Here is a 15,347-nt window from a genome sequence, read left to right as displayed (position 1 = left end):
ATACGCCAACCTCGACCGATGCAAGCCGGGTCATCCCGAAACCCCAACAAGTACTGCCTATTCCACAAGGACGAAGGCCACGACACTGAGGAGTGCTACCAGCTGAAACAAGAAATCGAAGAGCTGATCAGAGCTGGGCACTTGAAGCGATACATCAAGGAGAGCCGAGAAGAACATGGAAGTCGACGAAGACCACGATCAAAGGAAGCCCGAGCCGAGGTCTGAGAGCCGGAGGACCGAGCGTGAAACGGACAAGGTCTGAGCCGAAAAGAAGGATGACGGATCCGGGCCGAGCAATGAGAAAGGAGCTCCCATATACACCATCCTTGGAGGGCCCGGACATGAATCCACCCGAAAAGCAAAGGCGAATGCACGATTCGTCGGGTGGCAGAGATGCCGAGCAAAAGGTCGAAGGCGACGATCTCCTTCTCTGAGGCCGACCTCGAAGGTATAAGTTTACCTCACGATGATGCTTTGGTGGTACAGGTAGAAATAGCGAGGAGACCCATTCAACGGGTATTGATCGATATAGGAGCATCCGTGGATCTTATGTCGCTGGACGTGTATCGACAGTTCAGCTTCGGGGATGAGGCGCTCAAACCAGAAGCCACCTCACTCCATGGATTCTCGAGGGCCGCCGCCATGATCAAGGGGTCGATAGACCTCCTGGTCACGTTCGGGCAAGCTCCATACCAAGCGACAATCCAAGTCAAGTTCATGGTGGTACGGTCGGTGGTGGCCTTCAACTCCATACTTGGTCGCCCATCGGTCACCGCCCTCCAAGCTATCATCTCGCCAATACACTTGAAGATGAAATTGCCCACAGAGAACGGCATCGGAGAAATCCGAGGTGATAAAAAGAGAGCTCAAGAGTGCTACGCCACCTTTGTAAAGCAAAACAAAGGTAATGTCCGAGGAATGGCTATGTGCGTTGAGCACCTCCCTGAAGACTAGCGGGATGAGCTCACCAAAAGGCACGGAAGGCCCGTGGAAGACCTCATCCCGTTCTCCCTTAGTGACGAAGACCCAACAAAGACGGTACCGGGGCCTTGGAACTCAGAAAATTTGAAGAAATTTTTTCAGTAATTTTGTTAAGTATTCTGCTCGGCACAGCTCATGACAAGCATTTATGTATTCGGCTTCGGCCTTGACATTCTTGATTCAATGAAATAAAGTCTTTTCTCCACTTGCTTAGCGCACTTGCAATACGTCGGGCGGACCAAGTCGTAAGACCGGTCCTCATAGACCTGGCCGACCTTAAAGACCGACACTCATAGGACGGACAACAACCAAGTCATTGGCAACCAAGTCGTAAGACCGGTCCTCATAGACCTGACCGACCTCAAAGACCGACACTCATAGGACGGACAACAACCAAGTCATTGGCAACCAAGTCATAAGACCGGTCCTCATAGACCTGGCCGACCTCAAAGACCGACACTCAAAGGATGGACGACAACCAAGTCGTAAGACCGGTCCTCATAGACCTGGCCGACCTCAAAGACCGACCCTCATAGGCCGGCAACCAAGTCATAAGACCGGTCCTCATAGACCTGGCCGACCTCAAAGACTGACCCTCATAGGTCGGCAACCAAGTCGTAAGACCGGTCCTCATAGACCTGGCCGACCTCTAAGACCGACCCTCATAGGTTGGCAACCAAGTCGTAAGACCGGTCCTCATAGACCTGGCCGACCTCAAAGACCGACCCTCATAGATCGGCAATTAAGTCATAAGACCAGCCCACAAAGACTGGCCGACATCTGAACCAACAAGAGCAAACTCTCCCCATGGCCGAGCTGAACAAAGTCTAAAACTAAGCTAAGGCATTACGCTTAGCTATGGAGGCTGCTCGGCCACAACATCAAATGGAACAACATACACAAGGAAAAGAAGGCTAAAATTGCCAAGCTAAAACAGTTAGACAAATTTTGAGAAACGAAATTTTCATTGATTAAAGAGCCGACTGCTCGGCACAGTACATAGAGAGGCAGCTCGGCCCTGTACATACCAAAAAAAAAAAAAGAAAAAAAAGAAGAGGAAGAGTTCAGCGTGATTCAACGATCCAAATCAAAAGACGGTTCAAAATCCTGAGCATCATCATTACGCCGAGTACTGTGGCACAGACACCCCAACTGATAGACAGTACAATGTCAAATCGCCAAAGGAAAAGAGCTCGGACTTAGCCTCGGAACAGAACCGTTAAACGGACTAAAAGATGACACTCATCAAGGACGAGCCGAGCCTTGATGAGTGGAGGGGCCTGTGATGTGTCATAAAATCCCCCAACCAACCAAAAGCTACCACGTAAACGTACTGGAACTGAATCCGAGGCCGACGCCGAGCACTTAGATCGAGGCCGAGGCCGAGCACTTAGACCGAGGCCGAGGCCGAGCACTGAAGCCTAGGCTGAGGCCGATCACTGAAGCCGAGGCCGAGCATTGAAGCCGAGGTCGAGATCGAACACTGAAGCCAAAGCCGAGGCTGAGACCGAGCACTAAAGCCGAGGTTGAGCACTAAAGCCGAGGCCGAGCACTGAAGCCGAGGCCGAGCTCGCACAAGTCAGCCGGGGCTGAGGCCGAGCACTGAAGCCTAGGCCGAGGCCGATCACTGAAGCCGAGGCCGAGCATTGAAGCCGAGGCCGAGATCGAACACTGAAGCCGAGGCCGAGGCCGAGCTCGCACAAGTCAGCCGGGGCCAAGGTCGAGCACTGAGATCGAAGCCGAGGCTGAGCACTAAAGCCGAAGATGACGCCGAGCACTGAAGCCGAGGCCGAGCATTGAAGCTGAGGCTGAGACCGAGCACTAAAGCTGAGGTCGAGCACTGAAGCCGAGGTCGAGGCCGAGCTTGCACAAGTCAGCCGGGGCCGAGGCCGAGCACTGAGACTGAAGCCGAGGCCGAGCACTGAAGCCGAAGCTGAGGCTGAGCTCGCACAAGTCAGTCGGGACTGAGGCCGAGCTCTGAGCCGAGCTCACACAAGTCAGCCATAAACTCCTGACCGAGCATACACAGGACATCCTAGGCCTAGGTGACTGCTGAGACCGACCTAACAGGCCGACCTCCCAGGCCGACCTCTCAGACCGACCTCCCAGGCCGAGGTGACTGCCAAGACCGACCTGCCAGGCCGACCTCCTAGGCCGAGCCCTCCTCCACAGAGGCTACCATAGCGCCCCACCGGGGATCGCGGGGCCACGTCAGCACATCCCGAGAATCATGGGATAAGGATCGAGCCACGATCCCAGCACAATACGAAATCACAATTTACATGGACTCTTACCTTAATAAGAGTCCGACCCCGAAAATAGCTCTCCACTCCACTCTACACGAGAGAGCCTTCCAAAAGAAGGACTCCTACCATACTAGGACTCTCCCAACCGCCTCATCTCATCCTCACTCTATAAATACTCAGGTATGGAGCACCATTCATCATCTCACTTTTACTAGCAGTTACGCTGTTGCACTGGTGATCTAACTTTAGCATCGGAGAGTCCTAGGCCGGAGCCACACCGGCTCTCTTGTGCTCATCACTTGGTCTTTGCAGGCTCATCCGTGGGCGAACCAAGCATCGGAGATTTCCACACGCAACAGTTACATATAGGATGTAATCCAAGTTATGGGGAAAAAGAAACTGTAAACATCTGTAGATGTAATCTTTTGGGAGAATGTTCTTTGCGCCGCAGCGCAGCTTGCACCCAGGCACATCGGCAGCCTCTCCAGGGGGCAAGGTGGTCATTGCGCCACCCCCATGTGCCTGGGCGCAGGCTGCACTGCGGCATAGAGAACAACGCCCCTAATCTTTTTGAGTTAATAGGAACCTTCCACTACACTTTGTTTATCTTATTTAATTATCTATCTTTATTGTGGGGCTTGTGACGTAATTACTGCATCTGGATCCTAGAGGTGATTGGATACTTCGGGTATCCGGGTCGCTTGTCGGATCCTTCCAGGGGTCAGATCTAGAGTGTGACACATTGCCTGATGGATTAATCGACCAGCCTTTTGAAGCTACATTCCTACAATCAGCATGGTGAAGCCACATAGCTTCAAAGCGAAAAGGCTTTTGGCCAAAAGATAACCCACCTGAAGTATCTACCAATATAGGGCAGTGGTCAAAGCTCAAAGCATGGTTTCAGAAACACACAGGCATCATGGAAAGAGAGAGATGCCAATCTGAATTACATAAAGCTCGGTCTAGACGAATTCGAATATTTGAGTCATACCACCCCCCTTTTGTTATTCCATGCAAAACAAGGACCATGGAAACCCAAATCTAAAAAATTGCAAAAATCTAAGAAGACCCAGAAGTTATCAGAATCTTTAGACACTGACTGGGAGCCTCCACATGTTTCATGCCAGGATAGATAAGAATTAAAATCGCCTACACAAAGCCAATTACCATTATGAGATGAGCCTAAAGAAATAATCTGATTCCATACCTGCTGCCTTTTATGCTTTACAGGGTCACCATAAACACATGTGAGATAGAAGGTTGGATTATCAGTTGAGAGAATCTCCGCATCAAGAAAGCGATTATTTGAGTTGAGAATGTTCATTGTAACCGAGTCATTCCAAAGTAAAGTTAAACCTCCCATCGTTCCTTGAGGGTCCACCAAAAAAATGGAATCAAACTTTGCTCTTCTACGCAATCTTTCCATACTTTGACCTCCACATCTTGTTTCCATAAGGTACACTACATCAGGATTATCCAAATTTAAGATATGATGAAAGGAACTAACTGTCGAGGGACTCCCTAAACCCTAACAGTTCCAATCTAATATGTGACCCATGGTGCTGAAAACCAGACACCACAGGGGTATGCCCTAAAAAATGGAGCATATTTGAATTTGGGTTAGCAGACGGGTCACCAGAATGCATCTCAATAACCAGATCCATATGTGTATCCTCCATAACATTAACTCTTGGCTTCTTTGGTGATTGGTTAGGTTGTGGGATAGGGGTATGAGAGGGAGTATTCATAGTAGGGGGAATAATGGGAGAGTGGGTAACTTCTCGAGTGAATGAATGATGAGAGTGTTGGGGAAAAATGGCGAACCAATTTTCCACTTGTCTGTAAGTCACGGAGGAAATACGACAATTCCTCCAACACTATTCATATGAATAGTGTATGTGAATAGTATCACATGAATAGTACCCTATGAATAGTAACTACATGAATAGTAATTATGTGGGTCCCATTAAAATACAAAGTAACAGAAAGTAAAAAATACACCAGAATTTTTACGTGAAAAACCCTTCTGCCATTGAAGGAAAAAACCACAGGCCCTCATTTAGACAAAACTTCCACTATAAATAAATGGGATTTCGACTTCTCTAGTTACTACTAGAGGATTACAACATCAAGAAAAGAACCTCTTGGATAAACACACTACCAGACACCAACAAGAACCCTCTCTCTCTCTCTCTCGGCTTTCCCTAGTTTGGTTTCTTTTAGTCTGGGTGCCAATCTTTCTCTCTCTCTCCCCTATTTATAGACCATAAGCGAGAAGGGCTTCCCCCATACATGGTTCTGTAAAAATTTCTTCCTCCTTTTTTTTCTTCAAATGTGTGCATCATGCAATGGTATGTGCCAAACATATTGACATTGGTGATGGATTGGTAGCCCCTCCCCATTTTTCTTCTTCTCTTCTTGTTTCTTTTCCCTTCTTTTTTGTCCTGCATTCATTACTTCATTTAATGCTGCATTCATAGTAAATATGGTTACTATTACACTCTTACTCCCACCTTTTTTGACTTTAATGATGGAGTAGGCATTTCACATGGGCGGTGTGTACAAATGGGAGAGAGAAAGACTCTCTCATAGGTCACAAGTGGGTCCTTCCTTGTGAGGAGGACCCCAACAAACTCCCCCTCCGACTCACAAGAAGGAATCTCTCACAACTTGTCATGTCAACATCTGTGTATCCATACACAAGCTCTTCACCATGACGATCACAAATCTTCTCACAATGTAGGAGTACCCACTGCAGCTTACTAATCCTACAACATGGTTTTTCGACTCTACAAATGATTTACATATTTCATTTTTCACCCTGCGCATCCATAGTGCGTGTATCATTCTGTGTGCACCATTCTATATACACCACTTGTTTGCAATTCTGTGTACATTGCATGTGTACCATTCTGTGCAACGCTAGTCCCTCAAATGAACATCTCTCGATCGTGGTACAGATCCAACTTCGCACCGATCACTTGTTCTTCATCATGCAAATACTCCACTTGCACGACTTCAATATTCATCGGTATTCCGGTTTACCTTCATTTACTGATATGGTGGAACTTTAGTAGTCGTATATTATCATCGCCATCTCCGCCATCTACATCCCATCATCTTGTTGTACATCTCTCCTTTCATTAGTTTTATAGGAGAGGATCTGGAACAAGACTAATGAGGCATCAGTACGGACACTTGAGGTTTGAAAGGCACTAGATAACATCGTCGTCTGAGTAGATGGCAGTGGTGGTGCTATATCTATTTGTCTTCTCCTCCTGCTCTTCTCTTTCTGTATCTCTTTATAGCTTTCAGCACTCCCTCTTCATATGCCCCTCCTTTTTGCAGTAGTGGCATGTAATCCCTTAATACCTCGGTTGGCTTTTGCTTCTCTCCCAGTTCTCTGTAAAAAGTGCTTCTTCTTAAGGTTTGTTCGATGATCCTCTTCTTGTCTCTTCATTCAAGAGACTTTCTGTTACTTGACTCATTGTGAGTTCCTGTCTGGTTCCGAATTGCTAAGAGACACCACCAATGTCTCCTAACTATCAAATAACGAACTGAGAAGTAACAGGGCTTACAATTCGTTGTCAAATACCACTTTCATCGAGGACAACTGGTTCGCAATGTTTTACACCTCATTCAAATGTTATGCAACTGAGCTTCCTTCTCTGTACTTTAGGTTCATAAGTTTCCTTATTAAGAAAGCTTTGTTGCCGGTAGTTTTTCTCTCGTACAGGTCTTCTAGTTTCTTCCACAGTGAATGTACCGACGTCTCTGTGGATACATGGTGGAAAACGGTATCATCCAGAAATTATCGCATAAATCCGACGGTTTTTCGATCCAAGATCTTCCAATTAGCATCAGACATTTTTATGGGTTTTGCCAAAAACCCTGTACGGGTGCGTACAAGTCCTTGTAGTAAAGCAAGTCCTCCATCTCGCTTACCAGATCATCCTGTTGCCTCCATTCAAGTTGAACATCCTTGTTGAAGTAGTTCCCTTCATCGCCATTACACACGATCACATGAACCAGACTCTAATACCCCTTGTAGGGGAAAAACGACAAACTAGTTTCCCACTTGTGTGTAAGTCACCAAGGAAATACGACAACCCTATTCATGTGAATAGTATATATGAATAGTGTCTTGTGAATAGTATCCTATGAATAGTAATTTCGTGTAGTAACTATGTGGGTCCCACTAAAATACAAAGTAACAGAAAGTAAAAAATATACTAGAATTTTTACATGAAAAACCCTACTATCACTGAAGGGAAAAACCACGGGATCTAGTTCAGTTAAAACTTCCACTATAAACAAATGGGATTACAACTTCTCCAATTACTACTAGAGGATTACAACAATAAGAAAAGAACCTCTTGGATTGGATAAATGCACACTACCCGACACCAACAAGAATCCTCTCCCTCTCTAGGCTTTCCTTAGTTGGATTTCTTTTAGTCTGGTTTGCCAATATTTCTCCCCCTCTCACCAATTTATAGGCCATAAGTGAAAAGGGTTTTCCACATACACGGTTCTTAAACAAATTTTCCCTTTTTTTTATTCAAATATGTGCACCATCCAATAGTCTATGCTGAACATGTTGACAATGGTGATGGATTGGTAACCCCTTCCCATTTTTCTTTTTGTTTTTCTTTCTTTTTTTTTTGTCCTCGCATACATTACTCCATGTAATGCTGTCCATGTAATGCTGTCTTCATAATAGTATGGTTACTATTATTACACCAACTCCCACCTTTTTTTGACTTTATCAATGGAATAGACATTTCACATTGACGATGTCTACAAATGGGAGAGAGAAAGACTCTCTCATGGGTTGGACCCCAACAGAGAGGCAATCTCAGATGCATTTATTGGAAGTCTTTCACTGGAGTTAATATCGCATGTGGTAATGAAAATGGGTTGTTCAGCATATGTGGAAAGAGAGAGGAGAGAGGAGAGAGGAGAGAGGAGAGAGGGAGAGCGTTATGATTAGAAAATGATAGGCTTAATATTTAAAAAAGATACATGTGGGAGGAGGTAAAGTAGTCGTTGAGGTGATAAGGATCCCAATAATTGATGTCCATCCAGATAAAATAATTGGGACAGCACAAATCAAGGGTACCATAAATCTGGTTCTGACAGTTTTCCCTTGTTTTCAATCAAACAAAAAAAAAATAAGACTTTTCCTAGTTTTCATTATTGACTTGTTTTTTGTTTTTTTATAATAAAAATCTTTATTAAAATCAACGTTCAACACACGTTAACTGAAAAAAATTCGCGAATAGCATACATCCTTTTCTGGTGTTTTTTTTTTTTAACGTAGAAACCCATGGAGGAGGAGACGATCACGTATATTCTTTTCCATGAATAAAGCAGATTTGGGGTTCGAAAGATTGCCACGATCATGAGACCTCTTGGCCAGGAGTAAGACCGACAACCTCTTCCATAGACATCCTCAAAATTTTTATTTATTTATTTTTTTTAACCCACAACTAAGTGGGACCGCAAATGCTCACTAACTTCTCGTAGGCTTTTTGGTCTGGGAATATCTATAGTCTTTGAGTCAAAACACGAGACTCAAATATGTTAAAAGTATTTTTTTTTTGAGGAAAAAGTATTCCGTTCGGAAGTGTGGCCTACGGTAGCATTCCTATGAGTCTATCTCTCTCCTCTCCATATAAAAAGACATTTTTATCCCTATATTTTAAAGAAAAGAAAGATAGACACATGAGAGTGTTGGTGTAGGCTACACTCTCGTACAGAAAACTACTTCCCTTTTTTGTAATAAATATTTCCTTCTTCTCAATATTATTTAATTAATGGTTCATGTCTGTGAATCATTAGAAATGCTATTAAATAATCAAAGATTATGTGGTTCTAGTCTTAACCTTTCTTTTTTCCTAAGCGTATTTTTGTCATTGCATTGAAAAACAAACATCTAGAGCTTTAGAAAGTTCTGTATGGGAACAAATGTAAAAGATATTTTCAAATGATATTTCAATTGGTGTATTTAGAACTTGACATCATCTTTTAATTGTTATTTTTTTAAATTTAAGAATATAATAAGATTTCAAAAATAATTTGTACATAATTTATCATTATGTTATAAAAAAAAACAAAATTTCACCACATGAGAATACTTCAACCATCAACCTCGGGTCTTAAAACATTCACTTATTCACGAGTGGTTGAATATATTCTTCTCCTATTACGTCATACCCTCTCCCACCCATCTGAAAGCTGTAGTCAAGGGATACTCCTTCATCGTGGCTTACAGAAAACTCAATCATATTGTTATTATCAAAAGCTATCATTCTGTTGCATAATTTTTTAGTACATATATGATATGACTATTTACTCTCATTACTAGAAAAAAAAACATATCATACTAAAAGGATAAAAAAGTAAAGTTATAAATTATTTCACACTAAATAACACCATATAAGTGTATTTAGAACTATATAAGTGTATTTAGAACTTGATACCTTCTTTTAATTGCTCATTTTGTCATTTCCAAAAGATCTTAAGTTAACGGTATGAAAGGGTTTTCCAAGATAATTTGAAAATGACATATCATTATGTTATTATCAAAAGGTTTCATTCTTATGCATACTTTCGAGTATACATGTGCAATGATAATAATTATGTATACATATGAATTGACAATATTTATCTTGATTGTAAAAAAAAACATTTTACTAAAAAAAAAAATACCAATTATTTGATACCTTAAGGGGTGTCAATAAAAAAAATCTCAAAATGTAATGTGATAAATGATTTAATATTAATTTTACAGTAAAATTTTAACACAAAGTAAATAAGTAGCTCAAAGTTTTATCCATAGTCCCATAAGATTGCTATATTACCAAACAAGGAGATAAATACTAAATATTGATGGCATCTTGACAAATTATGAGGGGAAAATTGCCTAAGAAAGGGTTCCTTTTAGAAAAGCTTCCTAATTGGTCTGGCATTTTGAGAAAAAGGCTATAATTATGTGATAATTCGACCATTGAATAGAGCAAGGTTCGTAATCTTGGATCGGATCAGCCGATTTTGGCCGGATCGGATTGGTATTGGCCGATACCAATCCGATCTAGCTGTACAGACAAGGGTAAAAAAGTAAAAAAAAAAAATCAAAATTTTTATATAAAAAAGGGGGCAAAAGTATCATATTTGCCCGAGTTTGGGCAATCCCGATCCGTATCGGGCGATCTAATCCTGATCCGATTCGATCCAGTCGATACCAAGATTACGAACCTTGACAGAGAGAACATGATGTAAGAAACCTTTACCCAACTATAAGGCACTTTTTACCTTTACCCAATTATAACAAACCTCTATACCTTTAAAAACAATAAAAGGAACATTTATGTTTACCATCCCAGTGTTTTCAAACAATTGCCTCTACCACCCCTAAAATTTCATTTATTTCATTAATCTTCCCAGTATTATGAAAGATTCTTACAAATGTACCCCTACTGTTAGATGAGAACAGTTAAGTGATGATGTCATCGCCCAAATATTACTAAATGCCTATAATACCCTTAATGAAGGTACTTTTCCATATTTACCCCCATTTATAAAAAATGGACCCAGGAACCCCACCACCACCACCTCCTCTTTCTTCTTCTTCTTCTTCTTTGTCATCGTCATAGAACACCATTGCCACAACCCCGTCCTCCTCTGTTCTTTCTCCCCAACCCCCTTTGCTTTTTTTTTGTGCCCCTCGTTTTCTTGATCCATCAAGAAGCCCAAAAATGCAAGAAAGCGAAAAAAAGAAAAATCCTCCCTTCCAACTTCCTCCACTACCACCTCCACCACCACCACCATCGTCTATTGCATATGGGAAGACGCAAATCCAAATACCATTGGAAATTATGAAAGAGAAAGCTATCGTTGGTTAAGGTGACCCATGATTTCTGCTCGAACAGCAAATTCGGGTAACCATGGATGACCAAATTATACTTATGGTACTTAGACAGAGGAATCTCAAACACCATATCCATGAAGAGGGCATTGCTATCCATCCACGAGATCCACTCCACCTCCGGGTGAGACAGCATGAGGCGTCGAATCAACGGTAGCTTCGCTCAGTAACCGACGAGCTCCTTATCGAGATGGGCCATATTGTAAATGATCTCAATGCCATTGATTTGGTAGTAATCGATCTTGTTCTTGGTGGACTTAAGGAGATAATTGTAATACACGTACCCAAACCGGGTCTGACACTATAAATGATTCTCTAGGCTTTAAACCAGCTATCAGGACCACTGGTGATGATTGGATAGCTTTACAGGATGATCCAGATATCCGTTTACAGGTAACCCCGCATGCCCCCATGACCCGTGTTATGACTAGGATTTGTACCTTGGAATCACTCTACAAGACCTCTAGGGGCTGTACTTGTGTTTGGTTGAAGTCTGGGCCTGAACCCAAGTTGAATAAGTTCAGCAGTGACCTCCGGATGATCACTATTGTCCGAAGTGCATTAAAGGGAGGATAAGAAAAATGTTGAATTGCATTCTTTCACTGTGGGGTCCACCTACCCCATATGCGAGGACATATCTCGAGTCCATAAAGATCCTCGTACCCTCATCTACGTGTGGGTGTAATTTGGACTCCAGTTGATACACCGGGCTACTTCGTCTGGGCAATTAATGTGATTTATTCTTATGAGGAGCAAATCAAACGGGCCTCAATGAGGCTTTTGTCTATAAATAGACATGAGCTCCTTAGCTCATTCCTTCTTTTCTCAAGCCCAACTGTAGGAGCAGAAGAGGAGAAGAAAGAAAGGAAAAGGAGAAGGAGAAGGAGAAGAAGAAGAAGAGGAGAGGAAGGAATCCTATCCAAGCTTAGCTCCTCCGGGTTCTTGCTTGTGCTTGGTAAGTAGCTCTCCCTCAACCTTTCTCTCTCTTTATTTGGGGCTGTTCTTTGTTGGTTCATGGAGTGGTAAGTGCAAGCATGACGATCTACTGATTCTCAGCTCACCTTGCACCTACACAACACCAAAAATCATCCCAACAACAGCCATGACCTTGATCCATGAGTTTCAACCCATTTGGGACCTTAAACCTTCAATTTTGATCTTGATCCATCAATTGGGTTTAAACCAAGAAATCAATGGATGGATCTAGGCTTAATATGCTTAGAATCATTGAAGGAATAAAACCCCAAAGCTTAACCAAGATAATTGGACCTGTTGTGGATGAAAACCTTCGATGCCCGGTCCGCCCACGGATGAGCCTGCAAAAACCGAGTGAGCGCAAGAGAGCCGGTGTGGCTCCGGCCTAAGATTCTCCGACTCTCAAGTCAGGTCTCCAGTGCAATAACATAACAGCTTAGTGAAAAGTGAGGTGATCATTTGAGTTCCATACTCGGGTATTTATAGGATGAGATGAGGCGGTTGGAGGAGTCCTTGCATGGTAAGAGTCCTCGATTGGTAGGGCTCTTCCCCGCGGAGCGGAGTGGAGAGTTACCTCCGAAGTCGGACTCTTAATAAGGTAAGAGTCCTTATGGGAGTGTGATTCGATTCTGTCGCAGGATTACGGCCCGATTCGCATCCCATGATTCTCGGGACATGCTGACGTGGCTCCGGGATCCTCGGTGAACCATTTTTGGTTGCTTCTGGAGAGGGCTCGGCCTCGGACCGCTGTGCCCTTGGTGCTCGGCTCTGTACTTGGCCCAGGTGGCGAGCATTGCTGCATCCTGGTGCCAAGATCGGCTGAGACGTCCTCGGACTATGCAGACGCTAGGCTTGGCGATCGTCCTCAGGGAAGTTTGGCAGCGTACCAGATCTAGGCGGACACGGCTCAGTGCTCAGTGGCCTTAGTTCTCGGCCACAGTGCTCGGCCATACGGAGAATTATGGCGATGCTGACCTAACAATTGATCGGTTCGGATCGGCTTCTGGTGGCTCGGCTCAGTCCTCGGGTTCGGGCTCAGTACCTCCACGTGGCACTTCATGGTTGGATGGGAATTCTACGACTCATCACAGGCCCCCCATTCATCAAGGCTCAGCTCGTCCTTGATGAGTACAGTCTTTCAGTGTGCAGATTATTCCATCCCGAGGCTGAGTCTAAGCTCGATATCTGCGATGATTTGATGTTGTACGGCTTCTGGCAGTTGGGTGTTAGTGCCACGTCACCCGGTGTAATAATGGTGCTCGGGAATTTGAACCGTCGGTGGATCAAAACCGTTGGATCTCCTTCTCCAAATTCTTCTCGGCCGTTGGATCTAGGCCACTCGGTGGTTATAAATAGGCGACCCTTATTTCCTCATTCTTCACTATTTTAAATCTCCAGAGTGGTCGGCTAGCTCATAGTCTTCGAGTCTTCAAGTGCTCGGCGTCCTTTACTTTTCAGCTCGTCTCGTGCTCAGCTCGTCCTCGAAGCTTCCTTCAATCAGTAAGTTCTCTCTCCCCATCATGTCAGTTGGTAGTGGTTAAGAGGGCAAAGTGCTCGCCAGGGTGGGCGAGGGTATGAGTTCGAGCCGAGAGCTCCCCACCCATTCTCCAACTATAGACTTGTTGGGCTCAACCTTGGACGATCCCGCTGCGGTGGAGCCCCGCCAGGCCAATGCTGTCGAAGTCCCCCTGCCCCAAGAGTCCGGCCATGAGGCTCAGCCTATTGCCGAAGATCAAGCAGAGAGCTCGGGATCGTCCTCAACAGACGATGAAGAGTCAAGCGAAGAGAAATCTTCCGAAGATGGGGTCGGCTCGGGCAACTCTACTACCGACATCCCTGAGCCTAAGGAGGGAAGCGTTGGCACAGTTGAAAGCATAGTCACCGAGACTAACGTCCAGCGTCTGAGGGTTACCTATGCCATCCCCGAGGACATCCAGCTTCGAGCTCCCAACCCTAGGGAGATGGCCTGTTTCATTCGGCCCGACGAGGTGGCCTTGTACGAGATCGCATTTAAGTACACCTTCAGGTTCCCAGTGTTCAGCCTAGTGGATCAGATCCTGGACCGTTTCCACTTGTCCCCAGGTCAATTGACGCCGAACGCATGGTTGCTGATGTATGACTTCTAAGTCTTCTTTCACCTGATGGACCGAACCGCGAGCGTGAACCTCTTCTCTCGGCTCTGGTACCTGAAGAAATCCACCAAGAAGGGGTGGTATTATTTCACCCGCCGAACACAAAAGGGTTCGGCGCTGAACACCTACAAATACTTGGACCGAGTGCCTACCTTCAATAAGCATTGGAAGCCTCGGTTCTTTTCTGCCACCATCCCAGACTGTCCCTTCCAAACCGAGTGGAAGAGATAAAATTGAGTTACATCAACAGGGTGCTGTCCTTGAATGAGTACGAGCAGACCTCGTACTACATGATTCGTCAGCACCCGCCCTTTGATGTCCTACAACTTCAAGACAAGGGGTTTCTTCAAAGGTGGAATCTGACCCCAGGTAAGGAATTCGAGCCGAGCTCGCTACTTGTAATTTTTTCCTCATTGTTTTCTGACTTTTCTTCTCAATTTTTGCAGTGGTCGGCCACGTCCCCCTAATGGATGCGGCTCGGCTCAAGGTCGAGCTGGCCGAGGATCAGAAGAGGAAACCGACCAAGAAGGCCAAGACGAGGGGCGAGGCTTCTAAGACCGGCAAAGGCAAGGCTGTCCTGCCAAGCCTTAAGGATAAGATGGTCGGCCTCGAGGTTGAGAAGAACCTGGGCGACCTCAGCCGGTCCAAGAAGAATAAGTCCAAGAGGGATAAGGGCGAGCGGAGCCCTCCGAAGGAGGTTAAGCGGCAAAAGCTCTCCATCAACACCTCAGGCGGCAATCCTCTTGGGGTCACCCTGGGCGTGGACATCACTCGGCTGCGGAGGGCCTCGGCTAGGAACATCCTTATCCGACCTTCTTGGCGTCTCTTCCCCAGGGACTCGGCTCTGACCTCGGCCGCCCACGTCAAGGAGTGGCTTGATACGGGTCGGCTCCCCAAAGATAAGGCCATGTTGGAGGAGCTATCCGACCCCGAGCTCCTCTCCACACTCTTTCAAGATTTTACAATGGTGAGACTCTTATCCTTTCTTTTCGAGTAGTTTCTCTTATTATAGGCCCGACCTTACCCATTCTCGGCCTATTTTCCCAGGGTTTCGCCAAGGCTGTCGAGGCCACTCTTCAGCAC

General features: G+C 45.0%; 1 pseudogene; it reads right to left on the bottom strand.

The window, feature by feature from the left end:
- Positions 1-11,035: 11,035 nt before the first annotated feature.
- The window catches only part of LOC122643368, a 53,757-nt pseudogene continuing 49,445 nt past the window's right edge, over positions 11,036-15,347 (bottom strand).

Source organism: Telopea speciosissima, chromosome 10 (genome assembly GCF_018873765.1).
Source record: "Telopea speciosissima isolate NSW1024214 ecotype Mountain lineage chromosome 10, Tspe_v1, whole genome shotgun sequence".
Classification (NCBI taxonomy): domain Eukaryota; kingdom Viridiplantae; phylum Streptophyta; class Magnoliopsida; order Proteales; family Proteaceae; genus Telopea; species Telopea speciosissima.
This window is presented reverse-complemented; position numbering and strand designations above follow the sequence as displayed.